Here is a 19261-nt window from a genome sequence, read left to right on the forward strand (position 1 = left end):
TGTGAGGTCTAGGCTGGTCAGAATAGACACGAAGGTGAGCCAGGACCTGGGTTGGAGAAATGCAATTGGGCCCTCTAGCCGTAAGGTACTGACAGTAGGCATCCCGAGGTGAGGTAATTATGTATGACCAGCAGCGGAGATGGGGGTCCATTAAAACGATTGAGACCCATCATCACATCTTGTTCAATCAGTGGGTAGTAGAGATGTAACATTTGCCTCGAAGGCTGTAAGAGCTGATAGATGGAACCAGGGTCATTCCTCAAAATGGAGAGGCAACATCACTGGTGTGATCCGAGAAAAAGAGAGCAGGATGAACCATTCTGGAGAAATGAGCGGGCCTGGGAGAGTCTCCTTCAGGTCGCTCGAGACGGGGCTACTACCACTCCTGAGAGATCGGACTGTCCTTGGGGTTCCCCACATCCTATGCTGGAGCAGGTGATGGTGCAGGTGACCCTGGGGGGCTATCGCACTTTTCTGTGTCCAGAACTACCTGAAGCCTGGTCAATTACAGCAAAGGCAAAGCAAAATCGCAGTGACAGAAAGAAAACTGGCACCGCTGTAACACCTATGGTTAGCTGAACAGCTGACTGTGAATTACACCTTACCCCTGGATGACTGTGTGCAAACCATGACAAAAGCTGTGCAATAAAAGTCCAATGAAGAAAATGGTTGCACTCACGGGTACTTAGTAAAAACTTCCTTTATTGGTATTGTTGATTAAAACATGCCCGCAGGAAGGTACTCACGAGTTACAGTCTGGGCAATGGCCGTTTTGTGCCTCCTGCTCTTCAATAGGCCCTATGGTGTCCAGGAAGTGACGGCCAGCTTCAGCTTATACAAGTAACAGCTAAAATGCCCCATCCCACCTGTCAGACTATTATCATGAACACACCTCTATTAGGCTGCGAACAATTACAACATAATACAATAACCACATCCAGGGCCGTATTTAGAGTTTCTGCTGCCCTAGGCACTTTAAGTGCTGCCACCCCCTTTTAGAGTATGACACTATCGGCAGTGACTTTGGCAAAAATCACCGATGTGAAAGTAGCCTTTTGCAGAAGATCGGGCAGTTTTTCTGCATCTGCCGTGTAATGGATCACTTACGGCAACACTGCGTTCAGCCTCAATCATTCCCTATGGGACTTGCGGACATGTGCAGCACTTGCGGTTTTGCCGCGTTCCGGCAAATGCGGTACTTGCAACAATGGAAAAAAACGCTGCTAGCAGTGTTTTTTTGTCTCACCGCAAGTGCAAAACCACAAGTGCCGCACATGTCTGCAAATAGACATCACTACCTGTCCCTGCACCTTGCTAGCTCATCCCTAACCATCCCTCTCTGACCTAAAACTACACTATAAAGCTTTAGGAAAAAATTTATTAACTGACATATTCCTATGATAATGAGAGCTCCAGGCTACGGCGTACACTGGGACGGGCAGTCTCCGGGTCTCCATTCTCTCGCTGTGCACACCCTCAGTCCCTGCCTCACTGCCTGTGCACACACATCCCTCCACCGGACCCGGTAATCACCGCTCGCAGTAGCATACCGGCAGAGGTGTATCTAGGGTTTCTGGCACCAGGAGCAAGAATTCATTCATCCCCCCAGGACATATGCGATTTGCACACAGTCACTTACCCATGAGCTGCTCTCTCTAATACTCTCAATGTTCAGTGAAAAAATGAGAGAAGCAGAAGAGAAGCTCGTTGTCACAGGACCACAAGTGTGAAAGTTGCATATGAGTGAGGTGTCCATATGACGACTACTGGAACCTGCAGAGCTGAATCCTGACATCGCAGCTTCTGAATTCTCACAACGAATACACTGCACATTTTTAGGATTCTTCCTGGCCAGTGGACAGTCATGTCAGCACAATCATGCGATTTGTATACTTCTGACAACATTCCGACTAGACGTGCCCGGCCTCGCTCAGTTCATTTTCATTGAGTGAGGCCACACATGTCTAGTCAGCACGTGACTGCATGTATGTAAATCGCCAGCATGAGAGAATCCTGATAGCGTGCAGTGCGCACTGTGAGAAGTCAGATGTCTGCAGTCACAAAGAATGACTGCAGACTCATTACAAACCTGGACATCCCCTTTAATGCTCCTAACATAAATAAAACATGATAGTTAGTATCACAAATAACATTTACATCCAGGAACCTTATAGATGACGTCGCCTCTGGAGCCGTTTTCCTCCTTTTCTTCATCTTGTCCAGACCCCATGATGAGTTTTCTCATCCACAGCCGTCTCTGCAGACTTCCATGTTCTCCGCTCTTTTGCAGAAAATCTCCGCATGACGCCCTTAAAATGCAAGTGTCATTATAATGCTCCTGAATGAAAAATTGCCCCTCACTATATTGTCTGCACAATACATGACCCCCACACTGTCCCTCTTATGGTACATGCTCTTCACACTGACCTCTCCTTTCCATACCGGCCCCCTCTTCACACTGTCCTCTCACACTGTTTCCTCCTATAGGGCCCATTATTTTTACTGTACTCTCTTTTATCACACTCCCCCTCCTTGGTAGACTGTCCGCTCCTGGTTGTGCCCTTACACTGTCCCCCATGCTACGAACCCACTACTCAGTTTCTATTCTGTGCCCACTCGCTTTTCTCCCCCCATACTGTCTCATCACACTATTCCCCTCCCTCCTCATACTGTCTCCTCTCACATCCCTCCTGTTCACCATACTGTCTCCTCATATATTTACCCCCTCGCTTTCTATGCTGCCTATGCACCTGACTCCCCATACTGTGTCTGCACACATCCCATCACCCTCACTCCCCATACTCTGTCCACATACATTTTTCACATCGCTACTCATACTGTGCCTGCATACATTTCCCGATCGCTCCCCATACTGTCTGCACCCATCCCCCATACTGTTTCCTCATACATGCCCCCATTGCCCATAAATGCCCCCATTCCCCAGTACTGTTTCCTCATACATGCCCCCAATTCCCCTGTACTGTTTCCTCATACATGCCCCCCATTGTGTAGTACTATTTTCTCATACATGCCCCCCATTCCTCCATACTGTTTCCTCATACATGCCTCCCTGTTATGACCTGGTGGTTAGGAGCACCCGACCTGATAGTTAAACTTATACAGGACGAGCTCTGGGATGTGGGAGCTCTGCTGACCGCAAGCCCTAATCCTATCGCACACACTAGAAATAGCCGTGGAGCGCTCCTGACGCTCCCTAGGCGCCTCATCACAGCCTTAGAGCTAGCTAGCCCTAGAGAAGAAAATAAAGCCTACCATGCCTCAGAGAAATTCCCCAAAGGAATAGGCAGCCCCCCACTGGATTATGGACCTGTAGCCATGGCAATTCCAAAACGACCACATCATGCAGATTATGCAACACCAAAAAGCGAATATCCTCCTGATGTGCAGGAGCCATGCACATGGTCAATTGAGTCCAGTATTGAGGTTTATTCTTGGCCAAAGGCGTAGCATCAATTCCTCTCAATGGAATAGGATGCTGCAAGGGCTCCAAGGAAAAACCACAGCGGCTGGCAAACTCCAAGTCCATCAAATTCAGGGCAGCGCCTGAATCCACAAATGCCATAACAGAATATGACGACAGAGAGCAAATCAGAGTAACGGACAAAAGAAATTTTGACTGTACCGTACCAATGGTGGCCGACCTAGCGAACCGCTTAGTGCGCTTAGGACAATCGGAGATAGCATGAGTGGAGTCACCACAGTAAAAACACAGTCTATTCCGACGTCTGTGTTCTTGCCGTTCAGCTCTGGTCAAAGTTCTATCACACTGCATAGGCTCAGGCCTATTCTCAGAGAACACCGCCAAATGGTGCACAGCTTTGCGCTCACGCAAGCGCCGATCGATCTGAATGGCCAATGACATAGACTCATTCAGACCAGCAGGCGTGGGAAATCCCACCATGACATCCTTAAGTGCTTCAGAAAGACCCTTTCTGAAAATTGCCGCCAGGGCACATTCATTCCACTGAGTAAGCACAGACCACTTTCTAAACTTCTGACAGTACACCTCCACCTCATCCTGACCCTGACACAAAGCCAGCAAGATTTTCTCTGCCTGATCCACGGAATTTGGTTCATCATAAAGCAATCCTAGCGCTAGAAAAAAACGCATCAACATCACACAATGCAGGATCTCCTGGCGCAAGGGAAAATGCCCAGTCTTGAGGGTCACCACGTAATAAAGAAATAATGATTTTTACTTGTTGAGCGGGGTCACCAGAGGAGCGGGGTTTCAAAGCAAGAAACAGTTTACAATTATTTTTGAAATTCAGAAACTTAGATCTATTTCCAGAAAATAAATCAGGAGTAGGAATTCTAGGCTCTAACATCGGATTCTGAACCACAAAATCTTGAATGTTTTGTACCCTTGCAGTGAGATGATCCACACAAGAGGACAGACCTTGAATGTCCATCTCTACACCTGTGTCCTGAACAACCCAAAGGTCTAGGGGAAAAGAAAGACAAGACACAGTGCAAAGAAAAAAAAATGGTCTCAGAACTTCTCTTATCCCTCTATTGAGATGCATTAATACTTTGGGCCAGCTGTACTGTTATGACCTGGTGGTTAGGAACACCCCACCTGATAGTTAAACTCATACAGGACGAGCTCTGGGATATGGGAGCTCTGCTGACCACAAGCCCTAATCCTATCGCACACACTAGAAATAGCCGTGGAGCGCTCCTGACGCTCCCTAGGCGCCTCGTCACAGCCTAAGAGCTAGCTAGCCCTAGAGAAGAAAATAAAGCCTACCTTGCCTCAGAGAAATTCCCCAAAGGAATAGGCAGCCCCCCACATGTAATGACTGTGAGTAAAGATGAAAGTCACAAACGCAGAAATGAGATAGGTTTCAGCAAAGGGAGGCACGAGTTTCTAAATAGACAGAGGATAGGAAAGGAATCTTTGCGGTCAGCACAAAAACCTACAAAAGACCACGCAGAGTGTGCAAAAGGGTCCTCCGCACCGACTCACGGTGCGGGGGTGCCACCCTGCATCCCAGAGCTTCCAGCTAGCAAGACAAAATCAAGATAACCAGCTGGACAAAGAAACAAGAACAATAATAACAATCAGGAACTTAGCTTCTGCAGGAGAAGACAGGACACCAGACAGATCCAGGAGCGAACTGAACCAATGCTAAAACATTGACAGCTGGCATGGAGAAACGATCTGAGTGGAGTTAAATAGAGAAGCCAACCAAAGGATAAACCACGTCACCTGTGTAAGGAACCTCAGAAGCAGCAGCTCCACTCACAGCCACCAGAGGGAGCCCACGGACCGAACTCACCGAAGTACCATTCATGACCACAGGAGGGAGCTCGACAACAGAATTCACAACACCCCCCATTGCCTAGTACTGTTTCCTCATACATGCCCCCATTCCCCAGTACTGTTTCCTCATACATGCCCAGGGTCGGACTGGCCCACCGGAGAACCGGAGGATTCTCAGGTGGGCCAAGGCACTGACACCTGCTGGCATATTGGCTAGCAGCTGCCTAGGGCCCCCACTGCCCCAGGGGCCTCCCAGCTAGTGGAGTGTCGCTAATAGCGGCACACCCAGCTGCTATGGGGCCCCTGAGTCAAGGGGGGCCCTTCTGGTGCCAGAGAGCAGCAGATGGACAGGAGCCTGTCCCCGCTCCTAAAGAGAAATGAATATTCATGCTTCCCCACGCCTTCATGGGCGTGGAGAGGCATGAATACCATTTCACTTTAATGGCGGGCGTTAGCCGCAGGCTGAGGCTAACACTGCCCACCGCTGCTGATGAATGGGGGGCCCCAGAGGTGGGCACCTAAAGGGCGGCGATCCTTTATTGCGATCCCTGCAGCTTGGGACCAGAGTGGAGCTGCAGGGATCCATGCCGTCCTCCTTCCTGCCCGGCATTTCCTGTCTGAATCAGCGCGTCTGGATGACGTCATCATTCAGCGTGGCAGTTTCAGACAGAAAATTGCCGAGATATGATGCGGCTGCTGGGAACGTACGGAGAGATGAATGGGTGGTGTGCGAGCGTGTGTGCACGGCTGTGTGTGTGTCTGTGTGTGTGCCTGTGTGTGTGCGTCTCTGCCTCCATGTGTGCAGCTGTGTGTGGGGGAGGCAATGATGATGGTGCTGGAGGCAATGATGACTGTGCTGGAGGCAATGATGACGGTGCTGGAGGCAATAATGATGGTGCTGGAGGCAATGAAGATGGTGCTGGAGGCAATGAAGATTGTGCTGGAGGCAATGATGATGGTGCTGGAGGCAATGATGATGGTGCTGGAGGCAATGATGATGGTGGTGGGGACAATGATGATGGTGCTGGAGGCAATGATGATGGTGCTGGAGGCAATGATGATGATGATGGTGCTGGAGGCAATGATGATGGTGCTGGAGGCAATGATGATGGTGGTGGGGGCAATGATGATGGTGGTGGCATCAATGATGATGGTGCTGGAGGCAATGATGATGGTGGTGGGGGCAATGATGATGGTGCTGGAGGCAATGATTATGGTGCTTGAGGCAATGATGATGGTGGTGGGGCAATGATGATGGTGCTGGAGGCAATGATGATGGTGGGGAAGAAAGCAATGATTGTTGTGGTGTAAAGGACAAAAATGGTAGTGATGGAAAGGACAATAGTAGTGGGGAAGGAGGCAATGATGGAGGTGGTAATGAGTACAAATGTGGAGGGGGAGAAAAATGATGATGGTGGAGGGGGCTGCATTATACCCTTTCAGGGGGGCTGCATTATACCCTATGAGGGGGCTACATTATAATTCTGTGGGGGCTGCATTATTCCCTGAGGGGGCTACATCATACTATATGAGGGGAGCTGCATTATGCCCTATGAGGGACTACAGTATATTCTATGGGGGCCTGCCTTATGAGGGGTTGGCATTATATTCTGAGGGGGCTACATTATATTCTGTGGAGGGGCTGCATTATTCTCTCAGGTGGCTACATCATACTACATGAGGGGAGCTGTATTATGCCCTATGAAGGGGCTACAGTATATTCTATGGGGGGTTGCATTATACTCTGAGGGGCTACATTATATTCTGTGGAAGGGCTGCATTATGCCATATGAGGGAGCTATATTATATTCTATGGGGGGCTGCATTATACCTTATGAGGGGGTTGCATTATATTTTGTGGGGTGCTGTATTATACCCTATGAGGGGGGCTGCATTATATTCCATGAGGGAGGCTACATTATATTTTATGAGGGATCTGCATTATATTCTGTGGGGGGCTGCATTATATTCTGTGGGAGGCTACATTATATTCTATGAGGGGGGCTACTTTATATTCTATGAGGGGGCTACCCCAACCCCTGCTACATAATTAAGATATGTACTACCTTATATTATGCCCTGATATTAGCGTGTTTTACCGCACAATTGATGGTCTTGAATGTATTTCAATGTAGCTACATAGTGGGCCCCAAGAATGATTTTCTCTGGTGGGCCCAAGGTGCTCCAGTCTGACGCTGTACATGCCCCCCATTCCCCCATACTGTTTCCCCATCTCCCCCTTTGCTCTTCATTTTGTGTCCTGGAATATCCCTCCACACATTAAATCCCCCATCCCCACTCCAATTCTCCCCACACATAATAAATCCCCCTATCCTCACTCAAATTGTCCCCACACACAATAAATCCCTCCATCCCCACTCCAATTGTCCCCACACATAATAAATCCCCACATCCCCACTCAAACTCACCACACATAATAAATCCCCCATCCCACTCAAATTGTTCCCCCCTCCCATCTTGTATGAATGGCTCAGCTTTCCTCCCCCTTGTATGAATGGCTCAGCTTCCCCCTTGTATGAATAGCCCAGCTTTCCCCCTTGTATGAATGGCTCAGCTCTCCCCCCTTGTATGAATGGCCCAGCTTTCTCCCCTTGTATGAATGGCTCAGTTTCCTCCCCCTTGTATGAATGGCTCAGCTTTCCTCCCCTTGAATGAATGGCTCAGTTTCCTCCCCCTTGTATGAATGGCCCAGCTTTCTCCCCTTGTATGAATGGCTCAGTTTCCTCCCCCTTGTATGAATGGCCCAGCTTTCGTCCCCCCTTGTATGAATGGCTCAGTTTCCTCCCCCTTGTATGAATGACTCAGCTCTCCCCCTCCTTGTATGAATGGCTCCGCTTTCCCCGGCTCCTGCTCCCATCTTGCACGCATGGCTCGCTCCCCCATCCTCCCTCCGCCCTCCTTCATCCTCCCCCCGTCCTCCCTGGCTGTCATACTCACCTTTCCACAACGAGCCGAATCCAGCTCTGTCCCGGCGTGGCAGCTTCATCCTGCGTAAGCGGTCACGTGGTACCACTCATTAAGGTGATAAATATGCGTCCATATTCATCACCTTAATGAGCGGTACCACGTGACCGCTCACACAGGACGAGCTGCCGGCGCTGAGACCAGGCATCGCTGGAGTAGGTGAGTATGACGACCTCAAGTGGGGGGTGAGGTGGGAGACAGGCGGGTGCAAGCTGGGAGGAGACGCCGGACTTAATCAAAAAAAAAAAAAAAAAAAACAGAACAAAAAACTTGCTCAGGTGCTGCACCCCCCCCCCCCCCCCCCCACACACACACACACACCCCCACATCGTCCCGCCCTAGGCACGTGCCCTCAAGTGCCTAGTGGCAAATACGGCCCTGCCCACATCACTTAATTTAAAAAATACATGTATGCACTAATTACAAAATCATGAAAACACTGTCATATTGCACTTATTATTGAATCCTGGTCTCTCTTCTTGGAAGAAATTTGTGCAGATCATCTCCCTGGGCTGGAAGGCTGGCTTTCTCAATTCCTGGGAATCGCAATGCCTCAGCATGGTCTCCATGGTGTTGTAGGGTCTGACAGATAAAATACTATTTGCTATTGATTCCCATTATACTCATTAATGTAAATGAGCTTCCGATCATTAGGAATTGCTTGGTTCGAGTAAAAAGCATCCAAGCATATTAGTGCTCACTCATCTCTAGTTAATAGCCATCACCTGGCTCAAAGTTTAACACAATAGTGTTACACTATCCAAACTGGTTGTAGAGACAACCAGAAGGCAAAAATAAAACCCCCTAGACCATTTTTGGGAGATTAGGACATGTTTTCAAAAGTTTAAATGTGAATCTCCAGTAAAGTCGAGGTACAGTTACATTTTAGGGCTCTTTTAGTCAGTCATATTTCTGGGGGGTCTGCTAGAAGACCACTGGTCTACAAACAGAATGATAGATTAATATTCACTCGATTGTCCTTTAAAAATTAGTTTAAAAGTCCATATCAGTACTTTTAATTAAAGGAGATATTTGTTCTTCTCGGTTCCAACATCTGTCCAGAGTTTACCCATTCATGTCCATGCATTGCTTTTAGCTACGGGGTCGTAGGGAACGTATGAATTGGCAGCTGGCCCTTTCTTTTATATTGTTCACATAAGCAACAATGAAATCATTAAGCCAGCGGAAATTTTTATCAAGTCATTTGAAAAGCAGATTTGATTTGGGGAAATCTCCCTGAAGGGAGAGTTGTTTACTCGGGAATGTCAGTTTCCTATAATTTTATTGTCTCATTTGTTAGGAAATCTAATGCTGCATAGAAACAAAAAAGGATTTCACCTTGTAAAACGTTCTCAACAACTAAAAAATTTAAGAAATAAGTTTAGTTTCATCAAAAGTAAAATGAAAAACTGTCTGTTGTGCTACAAGTAGGTTGAAAAAAGACTTACAGTGCCTTTTAAAAGTATTTACCCCCTTGGCATTTGTTCGTGTTGTGCTTCCTCATAACATGTAATTTCATTGGTTTTTTTGAAGGTTTGCATCGGTTCGTGTAAAGAGCATGCCTACAACTGTGAACGTTTGGTTTTATTTTTATTGTGAAGCAAACAACCAAGAGGACAAAATAATTGAAAACGTCAGTGTGCAGAACTATTAGCCCCCCAAAGTCAGTACTTTGTGGAGCCTTCTTTTGTGGCAATTATAGCTGCATGTTGCTTTGGATAATTCTCTATAAGCTTTCCACATCTTGCCAATGGATTTTTGCCCATTCCTCAAAGCAAAGCTGCTCCAGGTCCTTCATGGTAGATGGTTTCCTCTCGTGAACAGCAATCTTCAAGACTAAACACAGATTCTCAATTTGATTAAGGTCTGGGCTTTCACTAGGCCAATCCAAAACATTTACACATTTCCACTTAAACCACTCGAGAGTTGCTTTAGCAGAATGCTTTGGGTCATTGTCTTGTTGAAAGATGAACCTCCATCCCAGTCTCAAATCATTGACAGGTTGAAACACATTTTGCTCAAAAATATCCCTGTACTTCGCACCATCCATCTTCCCCTCTACTCGGTCCATTTTCCTTGTCCCTGCTGCAGAAAAACATCCCCGCAGCATAATGCTGCCACCACCATGTTTCACTGTGGGGATGGTGTTCTTGGGGTGATGTACTGTGTTTGTTTGGCACCAGACATAGCGTTTACCTTGGTTCCCAAAAAGTTCAATTTTGGTCTCATCTGATCACAGCACCTTCCTCCATACATTTACGGAGTCTCCCACATGTCTTTTGGCAAACTCAAAACGAACCTTACAATATTTGTGTGTAAGTAAAGGATTTTTTTCTGCCCATTTTTCCATAAAGGCCACCTCTATGGAGAGTATGGCTTATTGTGCTCGTATGGACAGATACTACAGTCTCTGCTTGGGAACTCTGCAACTTCTTCAGGGGTTACCTTTGGTCTCTGATTAATGCCCTCCTTGGTTGGGCTGGGAGTTTTGATGGGTGAACCTCTCTTGGCAGGTTTGTGTTGTGGTACCATGTTCTTTCCATTTGATGATAATGGATTTGATGGTGCTCCAGAGGATCATCAGAGATTGGGATTGGTTTTTTTTATAACCCAACCCTGACTTGTAATTATCAACAACTTTGTTTCTGACTTGTTTGGAAATCTCCTTGGTCATCATGGTGTTCTTTGGTTAATGCTGCCTCTTCCTTAATAGTGTTGCAGCCACTGTCACCTTGTAGAAAAGGTGTGTATACTGACAGACCATGGGACACTTAGATTGCACACAGGTGGACTTCCTTTCACTAAGCATGAATAAAGTTTAATGAATAAAGTTTATACTTTTATAATAAGAACGACCTTAGTATCATCTCTTTTGTAAGAATGGTTTTACTCCATCCTAGGAGCATTATTCTACTTTTACTCTATTCACAGAATGTACCATTTACAACAGTGTTTAACATGTTTAACATGTTCAGGCCCCAGGCTCTAATATCTCTGCTGGCTAGGAACAGATTTACACATCCATGCGGTCCAAGAACACTCAGAGATGTAGATTGGTCTCAGGTCCCCTGATCTGAACTTCACAGACTCATGGGTAGGGTTGAGCGACTTTTAGTTTTTTAGGGTCGAGTCGGGTTTCGCGAAACCCGACTATCTCAACAGTCGAGTCGAGTGGAATCGGCCGATTATCGCGAAAAGTCGGGGATCGACCGAAACACGAAACCCAATGCAAGTCAATGGGGGAGCATAGTCGGCAGTGAGTGGAGGCCAGGAAAACATGTACAGTGCCCATTTTAATGGCAAAAACATACATTCTTGTTACTGAAGCTTGTCAATCTTAATTTACCTTATAATAATAAGGCATTGGAAATTGGGGGTCATTTGGCTAAAGTTGTGGGGGGTAGGGCTGGTTCAAGTATTTAGTGGGCCCAGGAAATCTGGACCACGTCACGGCAGTGGAGCAGGGAGAGGTAAGTATTTCAACTTTGCAAGTGCTGTGATCCTGAGCAAGCAGGGGGGGGCCCACTCGTTGGCATTGGCACTGGCACAGGGCCCCTCAAAGTACGGCGGTGTGTTTGCACGGCGGGGGCGCCTCCCACCGGCAGCGACACTTTTGCGTACTATGAGGGGCCCTGTGCCAGTGACGTCGCCAACAAGTATTCCTTCCCTTCACCTGATGAAGGAACCTGCACTTTCATCTGCACCTTCCTCTTTGTCCCCGTGTAAGGTGGTATGATATGCGGGAAGAGGAACCTGACTTTCAGCAGGGTCACAATCTTGCTGTGTAGCAAGACCCAACTTGTAGGCCTAATGCAGTGTTGTTTCAACAACTACTTAACGAGAGCTAGAAGATAGAAGCTATGGAGAGGCAACCTGGAGAACACCTTGGAGCGGAAGACACCGTCTCTACAACCCAGACCCAACTTGTAGGCCTAATGCAGTGTTGTTTCAACAACTACTTAACGAGAGCTAGAAGATCGAAGCTATGGAGAGGCAACCTGGAGAACACCTTGGAGCGGCAGACACCATCTCTACAACCCAGACCCAACTTGTAGGCCTAATGCAGTGTTGTTTCAACAACTACTTAACGAGAGCTAGAAGATAGAAGCTATGGAGAGGCAACCTGGAGAACACCTTGGAGCGGCAGACACCGTTAGTAGGCCCTACCGAAGTAGTAGCCCCAATGCAGTTTTCAAATTCCTAAAGGCTGAAAACCAGACTATTGACGCTCAGCTTTTTTCAGAGGAGGACAGCTGTATTGAGTGGCGCAGACAGACACAGGTTGTAGGCCTTAAACAAAAAATTTGGCTCAATGCAGTTTAAAAAAAGGTTACAGGGGTACACAAGCAGCATTGCTCTGGTCAGTGGAGGACAATTTCAATTATGGACCGCAGACAGACTTAGTATGCCTACAATTAAAAAAAGGATGCTCTATGCAATTTAAAATAGGTTCCAGGGGTACTGTTGTGAATTCTGTGGCTGAATTCACTCCTGTGGTCACAAGTGGTATTGCAGCCTCTGGGCTTCCTCCCTCAGGTGTTTTGGTGAGCTCGTTGGCTGCCTTGCTATTTAACTCCACCTGAGTCTGTCTTCCTTGCTCCTTGTCAATGTTCCAGTGTTGGATTTGAGCTACTGCATCTTTCCTGTGGCCTGCTGCTCTGCTAGATAAGTGTTACTTTGTTTTTGTTTCCGTTTTTTCTGTCCAGCTGTGCTATTCTCTTTTGCTGGAAGCTCTGAGACGCAAAGGGTGCACCGCCGTGCCGTTAGTTCGGCACGGTGGGTCTTTTTGTCCCCCTTTGCGTGGTTCTGCTTTAGGGTTTTTTGTAGACTGCATAGTTCTCTTTGCTATCCTCGCTCTGTCTAGAATATCGGGCCTCACTTTGCTGAATCTATTTCATTCCTACGTTTTGTCTTTTCATCTTGCTAACATTCATTATATGTGGGGGGCTGCCTATTCCTTTGGGGTATTTCTCTGAGGCAAGTCAGGCTTGTATTTCTGTCTTCAGTTTTTTTTTTTTTTTTTTCCCTAGACATTAGAGTGCTTCAGGACACAGCTGTGGACATGGATATTCAGGCTCTGTGCTCCTCAATGGATAATCTCGTTATAAATGTACAAAAGATTCAAGATACAATTGATCAGAAATCTATGCTAGAACCAAGAATTCCTATTCCTGATTTGTTTTTTGGTGACAGAACTAAGTTCCTGAGCTTCAAAAATAATTGTAAGCTATTTCTGGCCTTGAAACCTCATTCTTCTGGTAATCCTATTCAACAGGTTTTGATTATTATTTCTTTTTTGCGCGGCGACCCACAGGACTGGGCGTTTTCTCTTGCGCCAGGAGACCCTGCATTGAGTAATGTTGATGCGTTTTTCCAGGCGCTTGGATTGCTTTACGATGAGCCTAATTCAGTGGATCAGGCTGAGAAAAATTTGCTGGCTTTATGCCAGGGTCAGGATGATGTAGAAGTATATTGTCAGAAATTTAGGAAGTGGTCAGTACTCACTCTGTGGAATGAATCTGCACTGGCGGCTTGGTTCAGAAAGGGTCTCTCTGAGGCTCTTAAGGATGTCATGGTGGGATTTCCTATGCCTGCTGGTTTGAATGAGTCTATGTCCTTGGCCATTCAGATCGGTCGTCGATTGCGCGAGCGTAAATCTGTGCACCATCTGGCGGTATTGTCTGAGAGTAAACCTGAGCCTATGCAGTGCGACAGGACTATGACTAAAGTTGAACGGCAAGAACACAGACGTCTGAACAGGCTGTGTTTCTACTGTGGTGATTCCACTCATGCTATTTCTAATTGTCCTAAGCGCACTAGGCGGTTCGATAGCTCTGCCGTCATTGGTACTGTACAGTCCAAATTCCTTCTGTCCATTACCTTGATATGCTCTTTGTCATCGTATTCTGTCATGGCGTTTGTGGATTCAGGCGCTGCCCTGAATCTGATGGATTTGGATTATGCTAAACGTTGTGGATTTTTCTTGGAGCCTTTGCGGTGTCCTATTCCATTGAGAGGAATTGATGCTACACCTTTGGCCAAGAATAAGCCTCAGTACTGGGCCCAGCTGACCATGTGCATGGCTCCTGCACATCAGGAAGTTATTCGCTTTCTGGTACTGCATAATCTGCATGATGTGGTCGTGTTGGGGTTGCCATGGCTACAAACCCATAATCCAGTATTAGATTGGAACTCTATGTCGGTAACCAGCTGGGGTTGTCAGGGAGTACATGGTGATGTTCCATTTTTGTCTATTTCGTCATCCATTCCTTCTGACATCCCAGAGTTCTTGTCTGACTTTCAGGATGTATTTGAAGAGCCCAAGTCTGATGCCCTACCTCCGCATAGGAATTGTGATTGTGCTATCAATTTGATTCCTGGTAGTAAATTCCCTAAGGGTCGTTTATTTAATTTGTCCGTGCCTGAACACACCGCTATGCGCAGTTATGTGAAAGAATCCCTGGAGAAGGGACATATTCGCCCATCGTCATCTCCATTGGGAGCAGGGTTCTTTTTTGTAGCCAAAAAGGATGGTTCGCTAAGACCGTGTATTGATTACCGCCTTCTTAATAAGATCACTGTTAAGTTTCAGTATCCCTTGCCATTGATATCTGACTTGTTTGCTCGGATTAAGGGGGCTAGTTGGTTTACTAAGATTGATCTTCGTGGTGCGTATAATCTGGTGAGAATCAGGCAGGGAGATGAATGGAAAACGGCATTTAATACGCCCGAGGGTCATTTTGAGTATCTGGTGATGCCGTTCGGACTTGCCAATGCTCCATCTGTTTTTCAGTCTTTTATGCATGACATTTTCCGTGAGTATCTGGATAAATTCTTGATTGTTTACTTGGATGACATTTTGATCTTCTCTGATGATTGGGAGTCTCATGTGAAGCAAGTCAGAATGGTTTTCCAGGTACTGCGTGCTAATTCCTTGTTCGTGAAGGGATCAAAGTGTCTCTTCGGTGTGCAGAAAGTTTCATTTTTGGGGTTCATCTTTTCCCCTTCTACTATCGAGATGGATCCGGTTAAGGTCCAGGCCATCCAGGATTGGACTCAGCCGACATCTCTGAAAAGTCTGCAGAAATTCCTGGGCTTTGCTAATTTTTATCGTCGCTTCATCTGTAATTTTTCTAGCATTGCCAGACCATTGACCGATTTGACCAAGAAGGGTGCTGATTTGGTTAATTGGTCTTCTGCTGCCGTGGAAGCTTTTCAGGAGTTGAAGTGTCGTTTTTGCTGTGCCCCTGTGTTGTGTCAACCAGATGTTTCTCTTCCGTTCCAGGTCGAGGTTGATGCTTCTGAGATTGGAGCAGGGGCGGTTTTGTCACAGAGAGGTTCTGGTTGCTCAGTGTTGAAACCATGTGCTTTCTTTTCCAGGAAATTTTCTGCTGCTGAGCGTAATTATGATGTGGGCAACCGAGAGTTGCTGGCCATGAAGTGGGCATTCGAGGAGTGGCGTCATTGGCTTGAGGGAGCTAAGCATCGCGTGGTGGTATTGACTGATCATAAGAATCTTACTTATCTCGAGTCTGCCAAGCGCTTGAATCCTAGACAGGCCCGTTGGTCGTTATTTTTTGCTCGTTTTGATTTTGTGATTTCGTACCTTCCGGGCTCTAAAAATGTGAAGGCGGATGCTCTGTCTAGGAGTTTTGTGCCCGACTCTCCGGGGTTATCTGAGCCGGCCAGTATCCTCAAGGAAGGAGTCATTGTGTCTGCCATCTCTCCTGATTTGCGGAGAGTGTTGCAGAAATTTCAGGCTAATAAACCTGATCGTTGTCCGGCCGAGAAACTGTTCGTCCCTGATAGGTGGACTAGTAAAGTTATCTCTGAACTTCATTGTTCGGTGCTGGCTGGTCATCCAGGAATCTTTGGTACCAGAGAGTTAGTGGCTAGATCCTTCTGGTGGCCATCTCTGTCACGGGATGTGCGTGCTTTTGTGCAGTCCTGTGGGATTTGTGCTAGGGCTAAGCCCTGCTGTTCACGTGCCAGTGGGTTGCTTTTGCCCTTGCCGGTCCCGAAGAGGCCTTGGACACATATTTCGATGGATTTCATTTCTGACCTTCCCGTTTCTCAAAAGATGTCGGTCATTTGGGTGGTCTGTGATCGCTTTTCTAAAATGGTCCATCTGGTGCCCTTGGTTAAATTGCCTTCCTCCTCTGATTTGGTGCCTTTGTTCTTCCAGCATGTGGTTCGTTTGCATGGCATTCCTGAGAATATTGTTTCTGACAGAGGTTCCCAGTTTGTCTCGAGGTTCTGGCGAGCCTTTTGTGGTAGGATGGGCATTGACCTATCTTTTTCCTCGGCCTTCCATCCTCAGACTAATGGCCAGACCGAACGAACCAATCAGACCTTGGAAACATATCTGAGATGTTTTGTTTCTGCCGATCAGGATGACTGGGTGTCCTTTTTGCCGTTGGCTGAGTTCGCCCTTAATAATCGGGCCAGCTCGGCTACCTTGGTCTCTCCATTTTTCTGCAATTCTGGGTTCCATCCTCGTTTCTCTTCAGGACAGGTTGAGTCTTCGGACTGTCCTGGTGTGGATTCTGTGGTGGACAGGTTGCAGCAGATCTGGACTCAGGTAGTGGACAATTTGACCTTGTCCCAGGAGAAGGCTCAGCTTTTCGCTAATCGTAGACGCCGTGTGGGTCCCCGACTTCGTGTTGGGGATCTGGTTTGGTTATCTTCTCGTCATATTCCTATGAAGGTTTCCTCTCCGAAGTTTAAACCTCGTTTCATTGGTCCTTATAGGATTTCTGAGGTTATTAATCCTGTGTCTTTTCGTCTGACCCTCCCAGATTCTTTTTTCATACATAACGTCTTCCATAGGTCATTGTTGCGGAGATACGTGGCACCTATGGTTCCATCTGTTGACCCTCCTGCCCCGGTTTTGGTGGAGGGGGAATTGGAGTATATTGTGGAGAAGATTTTGGATTCTCGTGTTTCAAGACGGAAACTCCAGTATCTGGTTAAATGGAAGGGTTATGCTCAGGAGGATAATTCCTGGGTTTTTGCCTCTGATGTCCATGCTCCCGATCCTGTTCGTGCCTTTCATGTGGCTCATCCTGGTCGGCCTGGGGGCTCTGGTGAGGGTTCGGTGACCCCTCCTCAAGGGGGGGGTACTGTTGTGAATTCTGTGGCAGAGCTCCCTCCTGTGGTCACAAGTGGTACTTCGGCTGATTCTCTCTGGGAGCTTCCGTTTGTGGAGGAAACTGGTACTGCTGCTTCTGAGTTTCCTTCCTCAGGTGATCTGGTGAGGTCGTTAGGTGCTTCTCTACTTAACCCCACCTAATGCTTTGATTCATGCTTCCTGTCAATGTTCCAGTGTTGGACTTGTGTTTTACTGGATCATTCCTGTGGCCTGCTGCTCTGCATAGCTAAGTGCTTCTTTGCTATTTGTTGCTATTTTTTCTGTCCAGCTTGTCTATTTGTTTTGCTCGAAGCTCTGGGACGCAAAGGGTGTACCTCCGTGCCGTTAGTTCGGTACGGAGGGTCTTTTTGCCCCTTTGCGTGGTTTTCTTTAGGGTTTTGTGTAGACCGCAAAGTTATCTTTCCTATCCTCGTTCTGTCTAGAATATCGGGCCTCACTTTGCTGAATCTATTTCATCCCTACGTTTGTCTTTTCATCTTACTCACAGTCATTATATGTGGGGGGCTGCCTTTTCCTTTGGGGTATTTCTCTGAGGCAAGGTAGGCTTATTTTTTCTATCTTCAGGCTAGTTAGTTTCTCAGGCTGTGCCGAGTTGCATAGGGAGCTTTAGGCGCAATCCACGGCTGCCTCTAGTTGTGTTTGGAGAGGATCAGGGATTGCAGTCTGCAGAGTTCCCACATCTCAGAGCTCGTTCTATTATTTTGGGTTATTGTCAGATCACTGTATGTGCTCTGACCTCCATGTCCATTGTGATACTGAATTGCCTTTCATAACAGAGCGGGGTTTCAAAGCCAGAAATAGTTTACAATTATTTTTGAAATTAAGAAACTTAGCTCTATCTCCAGAAAATAAATCAGGAATAGGAATTCTAGGTTCTAACATAGATTTCTGAACCATAATGTCTTGAATTTTTTGTACTCTTGCAGTGAGATTATCCACACAAGAAGACAGACCTTTAATGTCCATCACTATACCTGTGTCCTGAACCACCCAAATGTCTAGGGGAAAAGAAAGACAAAACACAGTGCAGAGAAAAAAAAATGGTCTCAGAACTTCTCTTTCCCCTCTATTGAGAAGCATTAGTACTTTGGGCCTCCAGTACTGTTATGAACTGGTGATTCAGAAACACAATGGACCTGGTGATTAAGAGCACACAAAGTGACCTGATAGTTACGAATAACATAGGACGAGCTCTGAGACGTGGGAACTCTGCTGACCGCAATCCCTAATCCTATCACACCACACTAGAGGTAGCCGTGGAGCGCTCCTGACCAGACCTAGGCGCCTCGGGCACAGCCTGAGAAACTAGCTAGCCCTGAAGATAGAAAAATAAGCCTACCTTGCCTCAGAGAAATTCCCCAAAGGAAAAGGCAGCCCCCCCACATATAATGACTGTGAGTAAAGATGAAAATACAAACACAGAGATGAAATAGGTTTTAGCAAAGTGAGGCCTGACTTACTGAATAGACCGAGGATAGTAAAGATAGCTTTGCGGTCAGCACAAAAACCTACAAACAACCACGCAGAGGGTGCAAAAAGACCCTCCGTACCGACTAACGGCACGGAGGTGCTCCCTCTGCGTCCCAGAGCTTCCAGCAAGCAAGAAAAACCAATATAGCAAGCTGGACAGAAAAAATAGCAAACAAAAGTAACACAAGCAGAACTTAGCTTATGCAGGGCAGACAGGCCACAAGACGATCCAGGAGAGAGCAAGACCAATACTGGAACATTGACTGGAGGCAAGGAACAAAGAACTAGGTGGAGTTAAATAGGGCAGCACCTAACGACTTAACCTCGTCACCTGAGGAAGGAAACTCAGAAGCCGCAGCCCCACTCAC

This window comes from Ranitomeya imitator, chromosome 1 (assembly GCF_032444005.1).
Source record: "Ranitomeya imitator isolate aRanImi1 chromosome 1, aRanImi1.pri, whole genome shotgun sequence".
NCBI lineage: Eukaryota > Metazoa > Chordata > Amphibia > Anura > Dendrobatidae > Ranitomeya > Ranitomeya imitator.